We start from the raw sequence: 10,731 nt of genomic DNA, 5'->3' as shown, positions 1-10,731 counted from the left end.
TTCATCAATACAACTCTGTTTATGCTTTAACCCTCCAAGTGTATCTCTTCTAGGACACATTAGCTTGATTGTGCTTTGAGTTTGAAGTTATAACGGAAAGACAAACTGGAGTTGATCGTGCATCGTAGGTTTCTACTTCATCTAGTCGTTGGCATTTTAATGAACAGGAGATGAAGCAGGGAAGTTACTCTACAAAGTCCAACAAAAACAGATGAGGTTCTCAAGCTCTTTGCAGAAGCTAATTACAGTAGATGGTACTCAGCCAGGGCACTAGAGTCTCCTGGTCCACTGTCATTATCTCAAGCTTGGCTGTGGGATGCCAGGGCCATGTGCTTTGTTTTATTGTCCCCTTGGAAGAAAAAGTCCATCCACCTCCAGAAGTATCAGACTACACAGAGGAAAAAGACAGAGCTGCACACCACAGCCTCTAATGTTACATCAGTAGTAATTAAGGGCTTCCACTTTGCAAAAACATCTGTCTGAAACCTCTATACTCGATTTAACTGCACATTTTTCCCTTTTGTTTTATGAAGTTAATAAATGTGATGAAATAAGACAGATTTATTATTATAATCCGTGATTGCATGATACCAGATATTTGTTTGGCGCCAATCACTTCATAGGATTACGCCATACGTAACTTAAAAACTTACGCATCTCATTTATCAGGCCAGTTTAGTCACTAACACACAGTTTGGTGCTCCATTTAAACCCTAAGCGCTCTCTACAGACAAGGGAAAGAACAGCAAACGAATGACCCAACAGTGCAACACACAGCAGCTTTGTTGCGTCAAGATGCAGTTGCTGGGATGTGCTCATTTGGGAAGCACATTTCAAATGTTGCTGCTTTTCCGGCAAGGTGACACGTATCTGTGCTGAGGGAGAGGACAGTGAAGTACCCTGATAAGATCTAGGCCAACTCATGATGACACATGTCAAGATGTTGCAACTGTGTGGGCTTTACATAGACGACAGAGGTAGATGGTAATTACTCTGTATTTTCCAGTGTTTAGAACCAAATACAGTAATGAGTCGACCCATCTTCATTGTTAGGTAACTGAGGTTCTATAAAACTAACATTTTTGTGTATTTCATGTAAAATGTGTAACTCTTTTTAGCAGCTTTTAAAGGTTTGTTTATCTTCACTGTTAGTTCTAAAGTTTTTCTTTGCCACCGAACGTGTTTTTGCCAGGACTTGGTGGCAGTGATGGTCATTTGCAAAGAGCTTAAGCCATTACTGTGTTTGGGTGAAAACTAGGAAATGTGAGGATTGGCCATTTCTGTGACATGAGTAATTAAACAGTGATTAATGCTAATGTTGGCTATGTAGCAATAGCAAAGACTTAAACATATCACCTTTAAAACTGTATCACTCACTACCTGGCTCATGCAGCAGTTCCACAAGCCACGTGTAGATGGTGTGTATAAACAAAAACCTGCACCCGTAGCTCTACACAAATAAAGCAGTATGAAATTGTATAGAATAACAATTCTTGAATTCTGAAAATGCTGGTTTTTGGTTGCTTCGAATTAGATAAGCAAATCATTGTTTTGCCCAGATGTAGGTTCTGTTGAAGCTTAAAATTTGTCTCATATCAGACAGTCTCCTGTAATATGTCTTTTAAATAATTGTATTTGTCCCTTCCAGGACCTCTATACACATTTAAAGTAAACCTAGCTATTTATATATCTTTGGTTTGGTTTTATATGTCTCTAACAGCTCAAATAAGTGACCTCTGCCGAAGTGTATTCTCACCTAAACCACAGTTTCTTTCGAGGTTTTCTGTGACCACAGGGAGTGTTGCAACCTGGGATATTTTGAGTCAGACTTTTGCAGATTAACTGACATTTTGGCCACATCCTAACAGAGTGTCTGCACATGTATAATTGATCCGTATTTGACTGTAGATGATCAGAGTTGTCCTGATTCCTCTGTGTGCTCATTCTCCAGTAGGCGTTGGCAATAGGCATTTGGGCATAGTATTGTGAACTCACAATTATTGATTTTACAACCACTTGGCTCATATATAGCATATGCTTTGTGTTAATATATCATTAAAAGTGGAGTAAAAATATTCCTCTAACAGGCCTTTTATGTGGTCGGACACATACAAATGCAGCACCTCCGTGACTGAATATGAAGAAAAGGAGAAAGAATTTGGGCAAAACCCAAACAGCTGTTTTGATGTCACGTAGCTTTACTCACTGATCTGAGGACTTTTGCCGTATTGGTAACTATGACTAATGGACAAATTTATTATTCATTTTTTTCTCAAATCTGTGTTTGAAGTTCCACAAAATAGTGACCCAATGGTTCAAACATCATGAAACAGCAGTGACCATGAGGAAGATATTCTCATGAGGCCATGTAGTTTGTTGAGGTCTTTATGAAAGCATGCAGGTCTCTGGGATAATATACATGATTAAAATAGTATATTACGATTTGCATTTGAGTTTTGCAAGATTGGATTTGGTGTGAATGAAGACATTGTGTTTCTTGATTACTTGTGGGGTTCTGTCAATTTGACAAATGTTATTGTTTCTTTCTGTACAGAAAATCCCTGTTTTTCTCCAAAATGATTTATTAGGTGCTGATCCAGTTCTTTGTGTTTGTTGTGTAGCAAAAACCCCAACACACACACACACACTCCCACTCATGCATTGAACTGTTAGATCATCAGTGACTTTGTGTCTTCACTATGTGCAACACTAACAAAGGCACAGTTTTAGTTTAAATATGTTTTAATGTTGTACAGAAGCTGTTTACTGGATCGTTTATCACAGTTTTTGGTTTGTGAATAGGTAGCTAATTATATTTAAAAAATATATAACATTTTATCATATCTAGTATCTAATAGATGGAACCACAATACATTATCTGTAACTTTATTGTGTCTACATCTAAATGACAACATTGTGAAGTTTTGTTATTTCCAAATCTTCATCATGGCTATAATCGCTTTGGCTATAATCACTGATTTTCTATTCGGAAATTAGAATCCCCTCATTTGTCTGTGTACCCTTCACTATTTACAGCTGCATTAACAGACTGTTGTGCCATTTGCTGACAGACACGCAGTCCTGACTTGTTGAGCTCTATATTTGCTTGGTAATACATCAAGTAGAACCAGAGCAACATCATTTACTGTCAGATTTTAAGCCCAATATTTCCAGAAACTCTGACAGCTAAAAACATCTGCACATACACCTTGGTAGCTATTTGATCTTTGCGTTTTTTTCTTATTCTTTAACTTTTAACCTGTCTGCCATATGGTGCAGTTGAAACTTCTTCATTAGTCTATTATATACTACATCATCATCTTGAAAAGCTGTTTACTCTTGGCCACTCCCTTGTTTACTTCTGCTCTTAAACTCTTGTGCAACAGCCTCACTGAGATCCAAGACTCACTGAACAACTGCCATAAACAATGTGAGTAATTTATCAGTTATGATGAATTTAATTGATTGTGTCACCACACAATCTTACTAAGCCTAAAATTCATATTCCGAAACATTATGTTTATTTATATTTGTCTCTAATGGACACTTTATTATAGTATCCATAAAATCCTTCCATGCTAGGGGCTTCTTACATAGTCGAAAATTCATTGATGCATGACTAATCAGAATTTAGATCAGATTACCCATAAACAAACAACCGATAATCAACAGCTTTGAATGATTAATAGCAGTTGATGGGCAGAAACATGTTTGGGGTGGAAAATTCTGTGAAGTGCTGAGGGAAAGACCAGCCTCCCTGAACACATTTTGGCTGCAGTTGAAAGAGCAGCTCAAGCATGAGTGGTTTCATGCTTCACCAGCGCTCACAATGAACAAAATTACCCGAGCTTCTCTTTCAAGTGGAGGGAATCTATTATCCATGTTATGGGCCCTGCAAGGCGCTTTTAAAACCCTGATTACAACATTTCCGTATCTCGTCTCCATCACCTGAGTATTCTGATATTGAGAAATTTAAAGACGGTACAATTGTTAATTGGAGTATTATTGAATAATCACCTGCACACTGTCTTCACTTGCTTCTTAATTGCTGTGACTCTTCAGTCATATTACTATAATTCATCATGCAACAAAAATATAACCACAGGAATTGAAGAATACATACATTTAGGGGAAGTAAAAGCAAAGACTAATAAGAAACATAACTCCAAAGGAAACAGCTGCTGGCTGTCCTCAGTCGGGGTTGTTTTGTCTGACAGGTTGGACTTAAAGCAGGATATTGATACCAGTTATCCACAAATATATTAAAAAAAAGTAAGAGGGAAAATCTAATGGTTGTAAAAGAACATAACATGTCAAAATTACATTGTAAAAACACAGTGTAGTCCAAAATGTTGTATAACAAGTGAAAACGACTAATGTAGAAGTGTAAGAGACATATTTTATTCTTGACCTCGGAAATAAAATCACCTAGGTCCATTCAGTAGTAGTTCTGGAGCTTTCAGTCACATCACACCATCTACGTGTGGGCTGGTATAACATGTAGATGAATATTATATGTAACTAAATAGCCTTAAGCTCAAAGGTCCACTTATTAGTTCCCAGACCTTTAATCAGATCTTTTTATCTCACTGTCTGAATGTGATGAATGGAGCTGTTATAGTGTAACCAAAGTTTCCCACTTAGCTCCCGTGATGGTGATTGAGACATTGTTAAAAACCTTGTAACCACCGGCATTGGCCTGTTCTGTTACACTACTCCTAAAACTGAATGACATTTATACAGGAGGGGGTCATTCATATTTATTGGAGTAGTAATCACAGTAGAGATATATTTGAAAAGAGTAAATAATCTATATTTTATAGTATTTAAGATGTGAAAGATGATTTGTTTGATATTTTTACTGTACAATGTAATGGATGAAGCAATAAGCCCAGTCAATCCCAAAAGAAAATGTCAAAAATGTTCTCTATTTAAATAGTATATACATTTGACCTGCTAAAACAATGCAAATGTATATAAGTACAGCACATATGTATCTCCTGAGACAGATATTTAAAATTATATGTTTGTCTTTTTATCTATCACCATATTTATTGAAAAATCTAGTCATTATTTTGTCATATTTCAGTTACTATTAACCATTTGAATATTTTGCATGAGCTCCCCAGGAGATAAAGAACTTATGTATGAGCTCTTAAAAGTACAAATATCATTTTAGCAGCATGTTCATTAGACTGAGAACATTTGACTTGTAATTAAAGGAAAATCTGAGACGTAATGTTAAAATATAAAAATTATCTTTCTAGTGAGCCAACATTTAAAATACCAGCACCCTGAAACTAAATGGAATCCAGCCATCACTCATTCCTTAATCTACACCTAAGCCTTTCCTACTTTGACATGTCAAAATGTGCACTGTGGAAAAACTCCTGTTTGTGCTGACAAACTGCATAGCTCAAAACAAGGGAGACATTTTTCAACCCAATGTAACTAAAGGGTACTTGTCTCCACAGATATTTGTCTCAGAACAGGAACACAGAAACCACTGAACAGGATTATTCATTGTATGCTGAGACACCTTGAGAGTTACTGTGCTGACCACAGGAGGGCAGAGCCCAACCACTAAATTACCTTCCCCACAAAGAATAGGCTTTGTGCATTTCACTGAAGAGTTAAAAGTGCTTGATTGAGCTGACCTATAGTTTGGTGAATCAAGCCCCCCCTCCTCATCCTCCTCTAATGACATTAAGCCAATCTGAAGTGGCGGGAGGGAAGTCCGACTCATGTGGATTCATTCATTGCTGAAGCAATGTGTAAAAGGATGACGAGGAGGAAGTATTATATGACTGTATAATTATCCTTCTGAGCAAAATGCTTTGTTTGTGCTTATCTGATCTATTGGTGATACTGATCCATACCAGGCTGGTACATCAAGCCATTCATTACTTATCAGTGCACTCAGTGCTGAAAGACTATATCGGAAACAGGAATTTGAGTTTTAAAAAATCTATCAGAACAGAGAAAATAAGGATGTGGTTTGCCTCCCTAATCACTGGACCTATTGCCGAAGAATGAGAAGGGAAAAGGCTGCAGAGACATGTGTTTTGAGTTGCAACCTTCGCTCCTATAACCTCATTTGTCTTAAGAGACGGCTGAGGAACAGTAGAACTCGTGGAGGCTATATTTGTCAGCACAGATCATGTACTAGCTTGTGCTTTCAGGCTAAAAATAAACGTCTAGACTCTTGATTGAGCTCATGTGTCTTTCAGCAGTCAACTGGCCTGAGGAGACACTTCCACATGCCAAAGAAGATAAGACAATTGACAGAGAGAGTCTCCAGTGAGACTCCAGCGTCCTCCTCAGACAGCCCTGGTTGTCTTAATGTTCCTCGACACTTAATGAGTCAGTCTGAGCGTGTCTTTAGGCCCCTTGGAGGAGGGGGAGGAGGGAAGTTCCCCGGGGGAAACTTTGAGGTGAGGACCATAATTAGTATCAAACAAGGACACCACTGTCCCCTGCATCCACAGGTGAAACCCAAGATTAGAAGGACGGGAGATGTGAATGGAACCATTTTTGGGGGGAAATAAAGGCTTAAAGTCGAGGCTCTTGCTCCTTTTGGTTTATGGCTTCTTGCCTGTTGAAGAGCTTACTTATGACATTTGAACTGATTTATATGCCACCAGTTAGGGTGATAGGATCTTTGATATGATGGTGGATGACAGTCAGAAGTATAGGGTACAGGTAATTTCACACCGAGTGAATTCGTGAACACAATTATTTGATTTAGTGAGTGAGACTTGGACAAGGAGCTCTTGTTTTCACTGTGGTTGTTTTCTTATAATGTATTATTATTATTCAGAGAATGAGATTGGTTTACCTGTCTTTGCTGTGTCAGGGATTTTGTTTGAGGACGATGTCCAACTCGCATCAATGCTGACGCAGTGAAGTCAATTACCATATGCAGACAAGTGATATGGTGATATTGGTGAAAGGCACCATGTAATCCAGCTTTGTTTTGAATAACATGCGGTGCACTCTGCAGAGCAGCTGTTTTAGGTATAAACAGGCATAATTGATGGCCACAGTCCTTTGCCACACTAGATATAATGTTCCTGTTTTAATGATCATTAATTTAGTTTACTTGCGTGTAGTATTTTTTGGGGAAAACCCCTCGTTCATGGACAGAGGGGGAAGTGCTGATCTAGGAGTTTGACATCCTGGTGCTGAATCACTAAATAACCACATATGCAAACAATCAAACTCTAACCTAGACTGAGACCAGGTTTTTATTTCCTGCAAAAACGCTAGTATATTCTACAAACGGATCTCTCATCAAGATAATTTTAACATTGACAAAAGGACTAGGGTTTCATATAATCAAACAAAAAAGATTGGTACTAATGTTCCATATAGTAATTAATTGTTAAGACAATTATGCCTTTAATCTATTCAGATGTGGAATAGGTCATTCTATTTTAAATATCCTTGGTTTTGAGCTACATAGAGCTTAGAAGCTATGACTAATTGGAACCATTACAACTCTGTATTTCTGCAGCAACACAACATCACACAGTGGAAATACTGAGTGTCATGACATCAGTGTCTCCTAATAGTCACACTAAAGGAAACTGCAGACCCCCCAAAACACACCTGAACTATGCTGCTGACTCACTGCACAATGAATGTGTGTCCTGGTTAGAAACCACACTCAGTAGCCAAGAGGGCATGGTGGGCTCTGATGACACCCCTGAGTGGAAAAACACATAATCCATGACTGTGTCTGATGTATCTCTTGCTCGGTAGTGAAGCGCTCGAAAGGAACAAGTGCAATACTTTCAGCCTGAAATATCTCAGCAACTGGGTAATGGGTTGTCATGAACTCAAGTACAGACATTTGTGGTGATAGTCTGACTTTTTCTGCCAACATGAGGCACTTTCAGATCATTCGTGGTTTTGACTATATATAAAGATGGAGAATACATCCATTTCCTGCCACTATCCAGAAATAAAGACAAAATATCCCAGATACGAATGCTGCATCTTCAACATGTGGACCCAGTAGCGATTGAGCAATTAAGCCAAGAGCTACCTAAACTGTTAACGTGTACTTTGAGTTTTTAGTTTTATAAATGGCCCATCTATTAACATGGAGGAGGCAGGCTTTAGGACATATTCTGCAGCCGGATAGACAGATTTAGTTGACCCTCTGACTAAACCTCTCACGCCACCATGAGGTTTTGGCTTTCTTGTACTTTTCTGGTCAAAATATGAATTTGTCCAGTACTTTGCTTTATGACCAAATAATGCTTAGTTCAAACTATGGTGGGGACCATGGTTGGCTTTACATCTGGTGGCATCAGAATGTTAAGATTTTTTTGTAACTTAAGTTTTTATGTATAAATACAAGTGACAGATAGTAAAAAAAAAAACTTAAACACACATTGGAATCAATGGTAAAAAGGAATTATGAAAAAGCACATCCGTATTCTATGAAAATTGATTTTAAAGATTTTATTCATAGGCTATTTTTAAAAGCTGCCAAGAGAGGGTAGCATTAGCATCGTCACTATGAGCACGTTGGTGTTAGCATTTAGCCCAAAGACCGCTTTGCCTCCAGCTGTCTTTACAGCCACTACTGCATGACTGACTCTTAGCCCTGTCTCTCCTCACTGAATCCCACAAAGTGGTTTGCCAAACGACCACATCGCCTCAGCCAACCTCGCAGTCTGAAGTGCAACCGTGTTATTTCGGGTTAACCATGATAAATCTCAGGCTCGAAATCGTGTGTAGTGACCCTCAGTTTAAATCCTGTCAGTCATGTCGGCCCTATCATCCAGCAGTTGATTGAGAGATATGCTCGGTGTCACGTAGGAGTATAAAGCCGTCCCTCCACTGATCCTATCTCACAGGAGGCCTCAGATTGTGTTACAGGAGTAAACAAAAAAAGGCACAGAGATAAATGGAGCTCCATACAGGCTCATTCCTCCTCATAGTAACAAAGACATGCAAATCATTCACCCTGGTAAACAAGCTATTAGTGTCTCTGATTAAATTTAGATTAAATATATGTATAAAATCTATTTTACACTACTAGCTTCGAATGTGAATGGGAAACAGCATTCACAGTTTTAACTTTTGAATGGATTGTTAAAGAAAAGCACACGTACCACTCAAACTGAAATGATTTGCATATGATTTAAAGCCGGCACATGTGTGAACAAATGTTTAGGATTATGTCACTGAGCGGAGCCAGGCACTAAAATTATGAGCTGTCCAATGTGCTGAATCCCTAGAGGAAACTAATACAGAAAGTAAAATGTACAGTGTACAACCTCCATACAGGTAAAAAAAGATGATATGTTATTAATTGAATAACTCTCCTGTGTTAGTTTTAACTTCACTTATTTGAACTAGAAAGGCACTAGAGCATATACGTCTGCTAAGGCCCAACAATTGCCTTGAATTCAACCAAGCTGCACCCTGCATTCAATTATTCTGTGGAAAATCAGTGAAGTTGTAAAAAAAAGTTCATATATATATATATCGCCCTGTTTTGCAATGTTAAAGAAAGCGGGGAAAAAAATTTGGCTTCGTCCTCTGACCTGGATCCGCACCAAAATTGAATGGGTTCTTTATTGACAAGTAGCACATCCCTGTGGTTCATTCATGGTAATCCATCTAGGTTATTATTTGGTTGCTTAATTGTATGTTTCCTTTACCTAATCTTTCAAAATAAAAAAGTGTTAAAGACCTAACCTAAAAGTGTTAAAGAAAAGTTCATGGTAGTACATAGGTAGCATCTATACTGTGTGTGAATCTGTGTGCTTTGTGTGTATTGACCAGTTATTTGTTGTTTAAGAAGAATAGATTGCATGGGAGTCCTGTCTTTTTTTCACATAGTGGAACATTGAAAGGATGTCTGCTAAAGAATCACATCAGCCTGTCCCATGGAGACACTTAGATAAACACACAGCTAAAATAGAGGGGGAGTCAGGTTGCACCATGAGGTATTGGTAAGAGAAAGGAGAAGGAAAAAGCATTGTGAACGCATTGTGGTCGCTCTATTTTCTATCTCAGGTAATTTTTTTCCCCTCTTTGCAGACCGGACACCCATAATTTTTCAAACAAACACAAAACAACATCCTCCAAAGCCTGAAAACAAAGGCCTGGAGACCTGATATAATAATTGGAGTTGGGTGAGTAGAGTGGGTTTCTCTCAGGGAGTCACTCATGGCCTGGGGAGACAGCTGGACCAGGGAAGCTTTGGGAAGGGGCCTTTGGCCAAGTGTATCAGTTGATGGTCAATGAGGTCGTGAATGAACGACTGTCATCACTTAACATTTCTCCTGAGGACCTGGTGAATGGTGAGACTGCCACTGACTGATGGTTGAATCACTGTTTGAATCACTGAGCAGCTATTGCAACATTTAAAGTCTGGGTTGTGTTTTATTTATTTTTTCTATCTGAATGCCAAGTTACTGTCACACAGTCTGTAATTCTCTGTTGTGTTTTCTGTGATGTTAAATAACTGGGAAACATAAATCTAAATGGTTTTGACTAACCTCCACCAGTCCATCTCATATATTAATTAATTAAAAGGCCTTTTGAAAACGCCCAGGCCCAAAGTGAAATTCCCCATCTGAATCACTCACCAGTATCTGGAAGCCAGAGTCAGATTAACGGTAACTATCGTCAAAAGTTTTGGTGGGGCTGACATGTGCAGTTCATTTTAACCATTTGAACCTCTAAGATGTATTACATTTTTAAAAT

This window comes from Limanda limanda, chromosome 2 (genome assembly GCF_963576545.1).
Source record: "Limanda limanda chromosome 2, fLimLim1.1, whole genome shotgun sequence".
Taxonomy (NCBI): Eukaryota; Metazoa; Chordata; class Actinopteri; order Pleuronectiformes; family Pleuronectidae; genus Limanda; species Limanda limanda.
The sequence above is the reverse complement of the archived record's forward strand: the minus strand, read 5'-3'. Positions refer to the sequence as shown.